Source organism: Ovis aries, chromosome 22, assembly GCF_016772045.2.
Source record: "Ovis aries strain OAR_USU_Benz2616 breed Rambouillet chromosome 22, ARS-UI_Ramb_v3.0, whole genome shotgun sequence".
Lineage (NCBI taxonomy): Eukaryota > Metazoa > Chordata > Mammalia > Artiodactyla > Bovidae > Ovis > Ovis aries.
In genome coordinates, this window is record NC_056075.1 from 12592349 (window position 1) to 12608176 (window position 15828).

The following is a 15828-nucleotide window of genomic DNA, read 5'->3' on the forward strand; positions in this document are numbered from 1 at the left end:
GAGGAGGAAGGCGAGTGAAGCTAGTGTTGATGGACTGGGAGAAGGAGCTGGAGACGCGAGAGTGGAGTGTGTAGTGGCTGGTTCAGCAAGAGCGAAGGAAAGGGAGGATTGGAGTGTCGGGGGAGGGTGCCCGGGGCTGGGTGGTGAGGGGCCTGGGGGACTTTTGCAGTAGCTCCTGGTGATGGAGAGGTCAGCAGTGAGCAATGATGTGAATTCAGAGTGTGGCTGAACCCGAGGATGGTGAAATGACACAAGCGTGAGGTAGAATTGCACTGATCTTCAGGAACTATGAGGCCAGGGTGTCAGATCACACTCACACACACACACACACATGTTTTTAAAATTCTGGAATCCATTTATTAAAGCCTTTCGGAGCTTTTAGTTCATAAAGTTGGAAGCATCTTGAAAGTGGGAAGTCATTCCTTCATTTAGAAGGTGAGGAAGCTAAAATCTTTTAAAGGCTTTCTAGGAAAACTAAGACCCACCCCAGGTCACAAGCATATGTGTGGCAGAGTTTCTCTGCAAAGAATCAGAATCCCTGAATTTCAGATTAGTGTTGCCCTCCAGGGCAGAAGGAGCAAAAAAGTATCCACTGAACAAAGTCTTAGGATGCTTCCTCCTAAGGAAGGAAGCTTGCTTATTGCTTGCTTATTGCTTCTAGAGCAGCTGTGTTTGTGAGCACAGAAACCCAGAGGAGGGCTGTGGAGTCATGTCCACAGTCTCTGCACTTCTAACCAAAAGGCAGGTGATGGCATCTCTGAGGAGGACCCGTGGAAAGCACCCCGTCTTTCCTACCAAGTAAAAAATAGATGAGAAGCAGCAGATCGCCAAAAAATTTGCTTCATTATTGATGAAAACTAGGCTGGAGGACACAGCTCAGTGGGAAGCCCAAAATGGTCTTATAAACTGCGTATACCCTAGACTAGGCTAGACTTTGGAACAGCCTACTAGATGGAAAGTTTGAGGCTGCAGAGCAGAAACACCCGTTTCTGCCTCTCACTGTTCAGGCAAAGAGACAAGGCCGAATCTCTCATGCCCGATCTCTCTGATAGGAAAACGCCATCCATTTGTAGACTGAGAAACAGAGCCGCAATATCACAAGCCAACCAAATAAGCGGCTCCACCTCCGTGGAGAAAGCATGGTGCGGGAAGAAGGCAGGTGTGGATGGGGATTATCCCCGCCCCTCCCCCTTGGGAAACCCTGTGGGTATCAGACAGGCATTTGTTCCCCTCGAAACCCCAGGTTATAGACCACTCATAACTTTCGTGTTTATGTTAGAGTTAAACTAGCTTCTGAGGAAGCAGGTGCATTTTGTGTTAACCAGAAGTGAGTGAAATGACTCAGAAGGTGTGAGCATAGTCCTTAGTTAGTTGATTTCACAGCCATGCCAAGTGGTTCTCTCCTTGCTGTCTCAGGAATCTCCAGAAACTCACTGGTACCATCACAGAGACCACCTTTGATAACCTGCTTTTGAATTCAAAGTGGAAAGTTCTTTGTCCTCATAAAATGTTGAAGGAGCCTTTGATTGGATGTATGGCACTTGGAGTTTGTCCTGATTCTGTCACTGTTAGTGACCTTGCTGCTAAGTCACTTCAGTTGTGTCCGACTCTGTGTGACCCCATCCCTGGGATTCTCCAGGCAAGAACACTGGAGTGGGTTGCCATTTCCTTCTCCAGTGCATAAAAGTGAAAAGTGAAAGTGAAGTCGCTCAGTCGTGTCTGATTCTTAGTGACTCCATGGACTGCAGCCTACCAGGCTCCTCCATACATGGGATTTTCCAGGCAAGAGTACTGGAGTGGGTTGCCATTGCCTTCTACTAATTAGCTATTACATGCCTCAGCTTCCTCATCTGCAGCATGGGAGAGCACAATGCCTGTTCTGTCTCCCAGGTATTTGATGTGAAAGTGCTTTGCAAATAAATAGTGTCATACACATGTAAGATATCAATGTTACTGTGTGGGATAAAAGGTACATTCTGAAGTTTAAAACTTTTTAAAAAGTTAAGTGTTTCACATAAAACAACTGAGATGACTGTTGAATTTTGGTGGGGCACTGGTTTAGGCACTGAAGATGAATCACGGTGACTTTTCTACCTTTAGCCACGTCAGTGTGTATAACAGTTCTGGCCAAGTGTGATTAAAGCAGTGCATTTACGACAAACGAAAAAATCGCCTTTTTATCTGTTTCTCTTTTAACTGCTAAAAAGGTATTTTTTTTTTTACTGTAAAAGATAACATATATATAACATTTTGAAATGCAAATGTCTAGTTCAATGAATTATTTAAAAAGTGAACATCCATGGAACTACCTCCCAGCTCAAGAAATAGGACAGTTTCATTCCCCACCCACCCCTGCACAGGAGTCTTTTTTCTTTGTTAGGTGCTTGCTTTTTCTTTTCAGGGAAGTTATAAACATTGACAGGTCCAAAATATGTGCTTCTTTGAGTGGAATTAGATCAAAAGTGTAATGTTAGTGTTTTACTTGGTAGCTATTTATTATAACTATGAACTTAGTGTTTTGGATAAGTCCTGAGTTTTCAGCCTTAAGGATCATAATCTTCAGGTTTAGAGCTGTCAGATTTTTGTCCTTGGAATGGAACGCAAAAAGTTGTAATCCGTTGGATGTGAGAAAACTTAACGTGCCCAGTTACTTTTTAAGTATTCTGATCATTCCTCCTTTGACTGTTTTTAGAAATGAAATAACTAAGACTCCAGTATTATGATGACTTGTACAGTAGTCAAAGGTCTTCTTGGAAATACTTGAACATTATCAAGGCAAATACCTTTCAGTTCAGGCACCGTAGGCTAGATCTGAAGTGGCAAGAGTCAGTGAAAACAGCTTTATTGCATGAAAACAACCTGTATTTTCTTTCATTATAATCTAGTGTTCTAAATACTGCCATCTCTTAAGGCTTAATTAACGAGTCAATAAATCAGAAGATTTTTTGGTATCCAGAATAGGATTATGTTTTGTTTTTTATGTTTTTATGATTAAGACAGAAAATGATGGTAAACATGACAGTAATTGAGAAAGTGTCTTAGCTAATCAGATGTGTCTATAAAAACAGAAAAGCCATGAGTGTTTCAAAAATTGATAAAGAAAAGCTCATCTTTGGGGGCAGTTTCTGTGGCTGTAGGATTGAGTTGTTGGGATTCAGCAGTTTGGTGGATTGAACATACGTTAATGTGCCCCTCTTGAAGCACAGTTGCAGTGATGGTGAACGAGAGATGGGACACACCAGCACACTTTTGGAGGATGAGAATCAGACAGACCTGTGGCAGCTGACTTAGTGTAGTGGAGAAAGGTGCTGCTGCTAAGCTGGGTCAGTTGTGTCCGACTCTGTGCCACCCCATAGACGGCAGCCCACCAGGCTCCCCCGTCCCTGGGATTCTCAGGAGGTTGGGAATAGAAACTAGGAGGAAATGGCCAATTTATTCCCCAGAATTCCAGAAGTGCTCTGGAATTAGAGGCTCTGATGCAGGGCAGGGGACTGGAAATAAGGGCTTGATTGAAAATCTAAAAGGAACGAGACTCTCAGTTCACTTCTCCCACCCCATATAGCAAGAGAAAGTCCTGAATATTTTGTCTGGAGAAATCAAGGAGAAAATTAGCAGCTCTGGATTTAAGGATAACAGGTAAGGGTGAAATGCTCAACTGAAAATGGAGTAATTTAATAAAATTGTGCATACCAAATGGTGAGACCTGGTATGACCTTTTAACTCATTCCCAATCCTAGGGTAATCAGGTAATCACCAACCTGGGCAGGATATTGAAGGACTCTTCTCTGGGCAAAATGAACGACCCGAAAATAAAAAGAAGCTACACATACTGATATTTTCTCCCACAATGAGAAAACTTAAAAAAAAAAACTTACTACCCAATCTTCCTATGGTGAGCCCACTACTAGTCAGCCACCCCACTCCTTCTGTGAACATGGAACTTAGAAGTAGTTTTTTTAAAGTGTGTGTGCACACTCAACTGTATCTGGTTCTTTGCGACCACATGGACTATAGCCCCCCAGGCTCCTCTGTCAATGGAATTTTCCAGGCAAGAATACTGGATTGGGTTGCCATTTAAAGTCAGTGAATATGAGACATTTGAAGAAACCATTCAGCAATGAAAAGGAAGGAACCAGAACAAATGAGAAAAAAAAAAAATCCTGGAGGAAACAGAAATGCAAAAAATAAGAAAATGGAAATAAAACCAATCCACCCGTAACTAATGAAATAGGAACAGGGCTATAAGGTAATAATTAGACAATAAGAGATAGGTCTTAATGAAAAATAGGATGGCAAAAATCATTTGAAGAACCAGAAGAAAAAGTAGAAATAAAAGCAGAATATAAAAAGGAGTAAAAAATAGAGTTAGTTGATCACATGTTATATTAATAAGAGTTCCAGAGAGACTACAAAAATAAAAAATTTAAAATAAGCAAAAAATTTTTTAAAAAGAGAGATTACAAGGAAAAGTAAAAGAGAAGAAATTACCAAAAACATATTACAAGCTATTTTCCCAGACCTGGAAGACATACATTTGTAGATTTAAAGAGTCCACAAGATAGCCAAGTGAATGAATGAAAAAAGATCCACACAGTGAGTGTGTATAAGACATAACATTGAAGATTTTTAGGATACTGATGAAAATGGGAATAAGCTAAATCCTGTCTGGGGTGGGGGGAACAGATAACATACAAAAAAATTGGGAATTGGAATGGCAGCTAAGAAACAATGGATTCATTCTTTCAGAATTCTGAGGAAAATTATTTTCAGTCTAGAATTTCAAAGAAACTATCAAGTGGAAGATACAATATGGACATTTTGTGCATGTGAAATGTCTCCAAAGTTTATTTTCTGTGCATCTTTTTATAGGAAGTTATGGATCGATATAAAAATGTGGGTATCAATGAAGAAAGAATAATCTACAGTCTTCTGGAAACAGTCAAACACAGGAGAATTCTAGGATGACAGTGAGATTTCAAGGTGGCAGTAGTGCAGCAGGCCTGGAGAGAAGCCAGTCCCACTCAGAGCAGGAGGCAGTGTCCAAACGAAAACAGAATCAAAACCAACAGATGCTCTGGTACATCTGACCAAGCGTGGGATATTCCTCAGTGGGACTTTCCATTTCCTATGGAGTATTTGGTATAAATTATTGATTCATAAGACCTATTAAGTGGGGGAAGTAAAGGGCGATTATAAACTTCAGAAAAATTCAACGGTCTTACAAGGAAAAGCACGTAGAGTGAGATATATATTTACTTCGGGTGCTAGTTCATGGGTGAGCATTTCACATGGTTGATGGCTCTGCTCCATGCAGCTCTTCAGGAACCCAGGTTCCTTCCACCTTGTGACTCTGCTATCCTCTAAGCCTTAGAATCTAAGGCATTGTCCTCACCTGTGTGAGTGGTTAGTGCTTGATTGCAGCCTGTGTGCACTCCAGCTCACAGGAATGGGAAAGAGCAATGACGGGCAAAGGTTTAAAGTTCAAGCCTGCCAGTGGCAAAGATCACTTTCCCTCGTATTCCAGTGGCAAAAATTTAATCACATGGCCACATCTAGGGAAAACATTCAAAATATTTTGTAACCGGTAGCCCATCAGAACATAGGTTCTAATATGGAGTGAGAACTGCTCTAAAAGCTCCCTCCTGTATCAGACGTTAGCATTTTGTTTGCTGGATAATGGGGCCAGGAGAGGGTCCCTGGAAGGGCCTAAGAGAAGTCATTTACCAGCTGGTGTGGAAGTATTTTAATAGTGACTGGTGCAATGTGCTGAGACACATACCTTATTAACCCTGACCATTGGAAGGACTGATGCTAAAGCTGAAACTTTGGCCACTTAATGTGAAGAGTTGACTCATTGGAAAAGACTCTGATGCTGGGAGGGATTGGGGGCAGGAGGAGAAGGGGACGACAGAGGATGAGATGGCTGGATGGCATCACCAACTCGATGGACATGAGTTTGAGTGAACTCTGGGAATTGATGATGGACAGGGAGGCCTGGTGTGCTGCTATTCGTGGGGTTGCAAAGAGTCGGACATGACTGAGCAACTGAACTGATACATACTACCAAAGAGGTTGGGGAAGAATATTGACTTCACTCTATCATAGAAGTCTGGGAGAGGATAAGTTAGTGTCTAATAAGACATTGGTAATTTTATTAATTACTGAATGAAAGTCAAAAGTAAATTGAGAAATATCAGTATAAGCATATTGTTTAGGAATATAAAATTAAATATCAAAAGAAATAGTTGAATATTTTTAGAGTAGATTGCCTTTGGCAAGTTAGTTTGGGGTTGCGTGGAGATGTAAGAGAGGTTACTGCTGTGTTTTCATTTTAAGCCTGGTAGTAATTTGCATGAGTTATATTGACAAACATAAAACTCGTAAGAAAAAACAGTAATCCAGTGCTAATAAGTACATTAGAGAATGATTTACATAATCCCGAGCTTTTAAAAATATGCATTAAAAGTTAAGAAACATTGTTTCAAAGTTAGACTCCTCCCTCAGGACCTACTCCAGTCCTCTGGAATCACTGTGTCTCACAATCATTTGAGGGAGCTTTAAAAAAGTTCAGACGACTCCCGCCTGCCTGAGATTCTGGCTTCTTTGGCTCTGGGTGGGCCCCAGGGGATTCGTAACTTTTCAAAGAGCCCCAGATGCTTCTGATGTATAGGGAGGGCTGACTCCCAGCCAGGTAGTTTAAATACCCTTGCATCTGCTGCTTAAATATTTCTCTTTTCTTCCTCTCCTCTCTCTGCTTCTGCTTCAGTCTGATCTCTGACTCTTAGTTCTGAACCAGTGTGGATCTGTTTGGGGTCAGAAGAGTAGGAGAACAGAAAGAAGAGACATGGGAGAGGTCATCTGGATGACTGAGTAGTGAGAATGGCTGTGCAGAAAGCCAGTGTCGTGTCCTTTTGTTTTACAGAAACTAATTACATTGATGGTCTTATCTTGCATTTCTGGTGGAGTAATTTTAGAGCTCAAGTAAATTGAACTTAATGACATTTTGTTATTTCTTTACATTTGGTATTGCCTCCGGTGGCTAAATTCACAGCATCCTCAGGTTGCCTTCAAGTTCTTTATCTCCCCTAGGTTTGGCCCCTGATGGGCCCAGCTGTGGTTGACCAGATGTTCACCACTAGCACCTGGGATCACCAACAGTTCCTAGAATGCTGTAGTTTTCTGTGAGGGAATTCTTAGAAGGAGATTAGCAAGCAAGAGATGAAGGAATTTCAGAACGATGCAATTTCCCAAGGTTAGAGGTCTCGTTGAACTAGACTTTGATCACAAGAGATTTTGTATACCTTCAAGGAGAAATGTTTGTTGTGTGGATGAGAAAGTGTAGACCTCAGGGAAGAACTTCTTTTTAATCTGTCAATTTTTTTTTTATTATCAACAATTACAGGCATAGTTGCTTTCCTTTGTACCTTTCCCCAGCCCCATTCCCTGCCTCTGTAGATTCAGCTGCTCTTGTCAGATGTCAGAGAGCTGCTTGTGGCCGTTTCACTTGGTGCCCCGTACCATGCAGGGAAGGACTTGCCTTGCGCAGCATGTCCAGGGTATAAGGAGCTGTCCTGACTGGTTTCTGAGCAAGTACTTTACATTTAATACATTTGTACGCTGGGGTCAGAGTGTGACCTTTAAGGTGAGGGATTGATTCAGCCCATCAGTCAGCCTTATTCAGAGCTTGCCCACGTAGCGCAAGTCTGTTCTAGGTCAGTGCATCTCACACTTCACCGCGCACACACACATGACTCTGGATGGCATTTCATTGCAGATTCCAGTTCAGTTGCTTTCAGGTGGGACCAGAGATTCTGCATTTCCATTAAGCTCCCAGGGGATGCTGTCGGTTCTCAGACGGCACTTAAAGAAACAAGGTTCTGGTTACCGGTTCTCAATTCTGATTGCTTTGTGGAATCACCTAGGGGCTTCTAGGGCTTATCTCTATAGATACCAGAGATATAGATATCGCTTTCTGATACCATTGGTCTAGGGTGGGGCCCAGATATGATATATATATGTATATATGTGTGTGTACGTATATTTTAAACTTCCTGAGTAACGCTAACATGCAGATAGGATTAAGAACCACGGTTTCAAGCTCTGCACACTTGCTGTGACTCACAGGTAAAGATCTTCAAGTGTAGACTCTATAGCAATTTAGGAAGTATCCATAGCCTTTATGCATGAATACACCTACTTTGTGGGCTTCCCAGGTGGCGCTAGGGTTAAAGAATTCACCTGCCAATATCCAAGATGCAAGAGATGTGGGTTTGATCCCTGGATCAGGAAGATCCCCTGGAGAAGGAAATGGCGACCTACCCCAGTATTCTTGCCTGGAACACCCTATGGACAGAGGAGCCTGGTGGGCTGCAGTCCATGGGGTTGCAATGAGTCAGACATGACTAGGCGCACGTGTGCACACAACGCACACACAGATGACTAAAGGTGGCTATCAGAGGGGACATGCCTAAGAAGAAAAAAATAGCCTTTTCATTAAAACCCGTATGTCACCTAACAGGAAAAATATTTAAAGTGATGAACAGATACAAAGTTAGTGTCTCTCTCTCTCTCTCTTTTTTTTTTTTTTCTTCCCAAAGGATCCTTCTGTCTTCTACATCCTTTCACTAAGAGATCATGGGAAAATTATATTAGAAACTTTTTGATGCTGTGTTTTCTCTAGGGAAGGCTGTACATTTACTTCCTATGCATATGTTTTGTTGTTACTTAGGCATTAAATCATTCCAACTCTTTGCAGTTCCATGGCCTGTAGTCTGCCGAGCTTCTCTGTCCACATGATTTCCCAGGTAAGAGTACTGGAGTGGGTTGCCGTTTCTGATTCCAGGGGATCTTCCCGACTTAGGGATTGAAGCCACATCTCTTACATTAGCAGGTGGATTCTTTACTACAAAACCACCTGGGAAGCCCAAGTTTATATTTACCTATAAATATATGTATTTGCAAAGTTTCCACATAGCCAGAATTCTAGTCCTTATCGTTTGCCAAATACTTAGGAAAATTTAGAGAATTTCCTATACTTTGTCTTAACTTGTCCTAAAACTTGAGTGACGTAACCATCCTGGTGAATAAACAGTTGTTATTCTCAGGATTTTCCAATGCTAATGGCAATGGATGACTTGATTTGCTCAAAAATCATAGGCTTTAGTTCAGCTCCGATGTTACTTGTTTTGTTATTCTTACAAGGATGATCCTAGAAGCAGATGACACTCTTCTTTATAGTAAAAGTATGTAAATTACAATTTCTTGGGAAACAACAAGCATTAAAACCAGTGGATTAACATTAAATATAATTGTGTGGCTGAGACCATTCAGTCAAAAATAGGGTTTTGATTTTATTTCCTTAACATAAACTTGTCTGCTTCATAGACCCTGACTTGGGTCAGACCCTCCTTACTTCTCATTCGTGTTAATTTCTTTACTGGGACTGCCTGCACTCTTATTCCTCACGGCCATTCTGCCAGAGTCCTCATTTGTGGAAGTAAATCTATGGCTGAGGATAGAGTCTGAGGATGGAGTCCGAATCTCCAGGGTGTCTTGAGAGCTCTCTGACTTGGCCCTATCTTTTCTCCACCCTCGTTACCTGTCACTTCCCTGGACAGTAGTTTTTCTCATTCCTTAGCTGAGCTCAAGGACAGGGGAGAAGATATCAGAGGTTTGGAGGAAGATACAGGTATGGAAGAGAGGTCTAGGATGGGGAAGAGTAGATGGCTCCAGGACAGAAGCTGTGATCTCTGGGCAGCGTGACAGCCCCCGAGGTGGGTGATGGCAGATGTAAAGTGAGCCCAGCTGGCATCGGCTACAGAGGGCACAGGTGTGGGGCAGGTGGAACCTTTCAGTTTGCATCCTGACGGGCCATTCCACCTCTTGTCTCTTGCTTCTGCATATGGTAAGGCCTCCATCTAAAATAGTTCCTTGTCTTTGCCTGGGAAAAAACGTCTCTTCCCTTAAAAAGTCCTGGTAATTTTGTCCCCTTTCCAGGCATTATCCCTTTACCCCTGTGATATTTGGTCATCTCCCTCCATCCTGTCACCCCTGTTCCATCATCCAGCCGCTATACTGCACCACCACACCACAGCAAGCATCTGTTCACACACGTCTCTACTGTGGACTTAGTGAGGGCAAGGACGTGATCTTTGAATGTCCACTCCATACCACAGGACCTGGCACATAGTGGACACATATAATAAATGCTGGATGAATCCTGACGAGATTTCTCTGTAGAGTGTCGAGACTCTGTTCTTGCTGGATTGGAGGTTTGAAAGTAAATTCCACTTAGTAGCTCATGACATGAACGATTGTATTGCTTTAAGTTTTAGTCTGACGTACCCCTACCACATATCCAAGTTGACAGATCTTTCCAAATATACACATATATGTGCATGTGTGTATATGTATGTTTTGGGCTTCCCTGGTAGCTTAGTCAGTAAAGAATCCGTCTGCAGTGCAGGAGACTGAAGTCTGATCCCTGGGTTGGGAAGATCCCCTAGAGAAGGCAATGGCAACCCACTCCAGTATTCTTGCCTGGAAAGTCGCATGGATAGAGGAGCCTGGTGGGCTACAGTCCATGGGGTCACAAGAGTTGAACACAACTTCATGACTAAACCGCTACATAGATACATACTTATCCACATGAAAACGGAGGGAAGTTAAAGAAAAATCAAAGAGTATAAATATTAAATATCCAGGCTAATGGACGTCATAGACTCCTGCACACGGTGCACGGGGTTTATCTGTTCTCTTTTGGGTGGGCCTCCTCGACTGGTAGGAAATAGGTTGAAACCTTAAGGGCCGGTATTAAGCACAGAGACATTTTCAAGTTGTGTTGGAGTTATATGACTCTAATTTTGAAAAAGTTTTCCCAATCATATAGAAACATATGGAGATCTTAACTGCCAAAACAATTTCATGTCATTTACAAATGAATAAAACCCAGAGAGATATTAAGGGATACTTTCTTTTGGAGGTTACAGTTTTACATTTTTCCTTAGGAGTGAGGGGACTTAGTTCTGTTGTGATGTGTCATTAAAGGGCTGTGGCGTCAGAGTCTACCCAAGTCTCTAAGCTTTAGTTTCCTCATGTATAAAATATGAGATTTAGTCTCAATTATTACCAAGGTCATTTTGAATCATCTGTGATTCTGGAAAGTTATAAAACACATCCTGTATCCATGGAGAGGAAAGTTGATTGGTGACTCCAAAAATAGACTTATTTTCTCCTTCATAACATTGATGCGCTCTCATTGAGGAAATCACTCTGTGTATATTGCCTTAATCAACCAATTTCTTGACTTTTCTGTTCTTATTGCCAGAAGCTCAAAAATGAATGAGAGACTGTCTTAAGAAACACCAAACAAATAGCTCTTGCCTCTTGTTTTAAATATAGAACTGAATTATTGTGCTCTTTTGCATTTCTGTTGTAGGTATTCAGAAGGCAGAAGGTGGTGATTTGGTAAATTTGGAAGCTATTTTGCATCAGTTCTTGCTTCTTTTGTGTTTGTGTGAGAACCCCATTCAAAACATGTCTTATTTCTTCTTCTCTGAAAATATACTTTGCTTCATTTTTTGCCTTTCTGCTGGCAACAAGTCCGCATAAAATACATATAAATACTTCCAGATTTTGTCAAGATCCTTAGGTAACAATTATTTTCCTCTATTAGCATGCAGTTAACCTAGTGAGGTATCGTTCCATTTTATTCCGCAGCCCCTTGATTTCTCGCACCGTCAGCCTGTCCGTGTGTGGTGATGCCCTAAGGGGTCCTCCTCCAGTTGCTCTGAGGTCGCAAGGCCTGTGGCCACGCCATACCCTTAGGCCTGTCCCCTCTGTAGCATTTTGACCTGGTCAGGCCGAGTATAGTGCTGGTAGGGAGAGTCTCCCCGTCTGTCAGCATCTGTGCTGGATCCAGCCCTTTGAAGCAGAGAATCAGCTCATTAAATGAACATCTTAAATGAACATCTTAAATGCCTAGAGAGGCTGCAGAAATTTCACTTTGACTTTCCCTATTCTGTAAGACTGTATGTCCAAAGTATCAGATCACTGACTAGCTGTGTGAGATCAGACAAGTCACTTGCCCTCTCTGAGCCTCAGTTGCCTTCTCTGTGAAGTTTGGATTTGATCTCTAAAATGACGTGGTCTTCAAAAGAAATACTTTTTCTTTCTTGCTTTGTCATAATCCTTCTGACCCTGAACTGACTGACTGGCAGTCGGTAGTCTAAACATCAGTAGGTGTCAGTGCTTTCTCATGGTACTTCCTCAAACCAGTATGTTTCTTTTGCCCACTACACAAGGCATTTATGGAGGTTTTTACAAATCACTTATGACAATTTTAGTCATTTATTTTTCTGTGCATATTGAGACCAGATGAACTCAACAACTCAGTTTGGTTTGCCCGTGTACTTGGATAAAAGCATAAAAAATAAAGCATTGTTATTTTTGTAGCAATAACAAACATTTTTATCCAGCAAACATTGATGTCTTTATTAGTGAGAACTGAGTTAGTTAGATACTATTCACCTCAGCTGTGGGGCAATGTTAAGAGATCAGTCCTTTGATGTTTATCCATATTCCTCATCACCAGTCAAGATCTTTGTTCTTATATGTGTTTTTGAACTGTTGAAACTAAAAGCAATCTGTGGAAATGGGGTTAGAGAATGTTAAGCGACAGAATAAGTTTATTTATTCATCCAAGAAGTGCTTACTCCATACCTTCTAGCTAGTCTTTAGATTGGCATTGAATGAAAGAAAGATCCTTGACCCAAAGGAGTTTATTTTGTAGCAGGGGAATACATATGATAATCAATAAGCATAGTACATATTTGTTATAATATTTGTTATAAGATGGTCAGAGCTATAGAAAAATGAGAAAATTGTGCAAGAAAAGGGGATGAACTGTGACGGGGAGTGGAGAGCTGGGTTGCAGTATGAATGCCATGGTCAGGAAAGGAGGCATGGTGGACAGAAAGCCCCCCAGGATGTCCATGCTCTAATCCCTGGAACCTGTAAATAGGTTGCGTTCCATGGCAAAGGGGCTTTCCAGCTTTAATTATAGTTACAGGCCTTAAAATACAGAGATCATCCTGGGTAATCTGGGTGGCCCTTAAAAGTAGACCGAGTGGTCTGAGTCACAGAGATGTGGCTGAGTCTGGAGCAATTCAAATGGGAGGGAGATACAGCCTGCCAGTGCTGGAGAGGGGCCATGTGGAGAGGGAACACGAGGGAGAGCAGCCTTGAGGAGCAGCGACCAGCGGGGAAGCGGGACCTCCGTCCTACAGCTGCAAGAACCTGAGTCTGGCCAGCAACCTGAACGAGCCTGGAAGCATACTAACACTGGATCGGGTAGTATATCCCTTCTCCAGTGGCTCTTCCTAACCCAGGAATTGAACCAGGGTCTCCTGCATTGCAGGTGGATTCTTTACCAGCTGAGCTACCAGGGAAGCTTATACTAATACCTAGAGCCTTCAAAAAGGAACGCAGCCCTGCTGATACCTTGATTTTGGCCTTGTGAGACCTGAGCAGGGGACCAGCAGGGCCGTGCTGTACCCAGACTTCAGACCCACAGAACTAGGAGATTATAAATGGATGTTGTTTTAAGTCCCTGATTCTGTAGTAATTGCTCATAGCAGCAATAGAAAACTGGTACAAGGACTGAGGAAGATAGCCCTAGGTATCAGGGAAAGAGTATTCCAGCAGAGAGAACAAGGAGAGCCAAGTCCCTGAGTGAAATCCATCTGGAGGGTTAGAGGGACAGCAAGTGGCCAGCGTGGCTGGAGTGGAGAAAGCAAGGGACGCCGAGGAGGAGGTCAGAAAGGCAACTGGGATGGACGGTGGAGACTATCAGGGGCTTTGGCTTTTATACCCAGTGACCTAGGGAGTCCTTGGAGCATTTTGATCAGAAAGTAATGTGTCAACTTAATTTTTAAAAGGATCATGTTGACTGCTCTGAAAATGAACTATAGGGGAGAAGCTGGAGACCAAATAGGAAGTGACAGCAATTCTGATGCAAGGTGGTGGTGGCCTCAGCCGGTGGTAGTGGAGGTGATGAGAGGTGGCCAGATTCTAGATATATTTTGAAGATAAAGTCTACTCTTCCGTGATTTAGATGTGGGATATGAGAGAGAGAAGAGTCAGAGATGATTCTCTCGTTTGGGACCTGAACAACTGGAAAGAGGCAGTTGCAGTCAACCAAGATGTAGAAAGCTGTGGGTGGAGGAGATTTGTGATGGGGGAGAATTGGAAGTCAGTTTGAACATAGCGACTGTGTCTGTTAGATAGCCATTTGGAGAGGCAGAGCAGTGGCATCCATATAGGCCCAAATCCTAATCTCCAGATCCTGTGAACATGCCACCTTGGGTAGCAAGAGGGACTTTGCAAATGTGATTAAATTAAGGACCTAGCGGTGGAGAGATTATCCTGGATTATCCAGTGGGCCCAGCCTAATCACATGAGTCCTTAAAAGTGGAGAACCTTTCCTTTGATGGCCAGAGGGAGATGTGACTCTGGAAGGATCAGATCATCAGAGAGATTCAGTGTGGCTGGCTTTGAAGACAGGAAGGGGGCAGTGGGCCAGGGAATGGAGGTGGCCTCTAGAAACTGGAAGAAGCAAACGGATCTTCCCTAAGAGTCTTGAGAAAGGAACACAGCCCTGCCAATATCTGATTTTACCCCAGTGAAACTCATATCTGACCTGCAGGCCCATCAGAAAACACTTGTGTTGCCCTAAGGCTAGATTTGTGACAGTTAGTTCCAACAGCCGTAGAAAACTAATACACAGAGAATGCAGTTGGACCTGAATCTGGAGAGGAGGGGAGGGAGGCCTGGAAGTGTGCAGATGGTATTTAAAGGCCCGGGGATGAAGGAGATCACCAATAGAATGTCCTCTTCTCTTCTCTTTGTCTCTGCTCAAAGCATTGAACCCTTGGCATTCCCCATCAGTGAGGAAGAAGGAAACAGCAGAGCGTACTGAGAATGATCAGCCAAGGAGATGGGGGCAAAGACAGGGTGGTGTCCGGAGGGCAAGTGAAGAAAGCAAGTCAAGGAAGAGGGAGCGATTGTTTGTGAGAGATGCAGCTGATGGACTAGGTAAGATGAAGAGCGAGCTGATGCTAATGAAGACTTCCTGAAAAGGGGAGCAGAGGAAAGGGGTGGCAGCTGTCAGGGAAAGTGGCATCAAGAGAACTTTCTTTGCTTTTATTTTTTTAGAGGTAGCGTTAAGGGCATGTTTGTATGGTGATGGGAGCTAAGAATTGCTGAGGAAATGTCCTTGGGTGGGCAGTAAGGATGGTGTGTTTGTAGGGCATGAGTTGATGTCTACTTTGGTAGCAGATCGGTGAGTTGCAAGTGGAGGGTGGGTGAATGCGGTGGGAGTGTGTGGGCCTTCTCTTCTGATGCTCCCATCTTCTTAGTGGAATAGGAAAGCAGATGAGAATGAGGATGCAGAAGGTGGTTTGGGGGGTTTAACAAGCCAGGGATATGTAGTAGGATTACTTGGAAGCATTAAAAGCCCATAAGAAATTTATGATCATGAATTGAAAGGAGTAAATGACTCCATACACCTTTGAGAAAAGTGCCACCTAATACTAGATACCGCCTCTCTTTAAAAAAAAAAAAAAAAGCCAAAAATTAAAGGACAACATAAAGTACAATTATGCAAGAAAAGCCCAATATTATTTTCTTATCATTTCTATCACTTCCTAGAAGATAACTTGCCATATAGGGTTATTAAATTGTTGAACATAAATCATATTTTACTAAATCAAATTTAAGTGAGTCTTAAGCTGGGTTCCTCTAAGTAACAAAACCTGGACAAGGCTTTAT

General features: G+C 42.6%; 2 protein-coding genes across 12 annotated transcripts in view; one reads left to right on the forward strand and one right to left on the reverse strand.

The window, feature by feature from the left end:
• PCGF5 (polycomb group ring finger 5) overlaps positions 1–15828 on the forward strand; it is a 115468-nt gene that overhangs the window by 6933 nt on the left and 92707 nt on the right. For 3 of the 11 annotated variants that reach the window (XM_012102540.5, XM_060405000.1, XM_060404992.1), the window contains exon 1: positions 1–15828. This exon is cut by the window's right edge and continues 32521 nt beyond it. The exons of the other annotated variants lie outside the window; for them this stretch is intronic. The gene's annotated coding sequence lies outside the window, so the exon portion shown is untranslated. 11 annotated transcript variants of the gene reach the window in all.
• LOC121817663 (collagen alpha-1(I) chain-like) overlaps positions 1–15828 on the reverse strand; it is a 23608-nt gene that overhangs the window by 6655 nt on the left and 1125 nt on the right. The window lies entirely within an intron of this gene.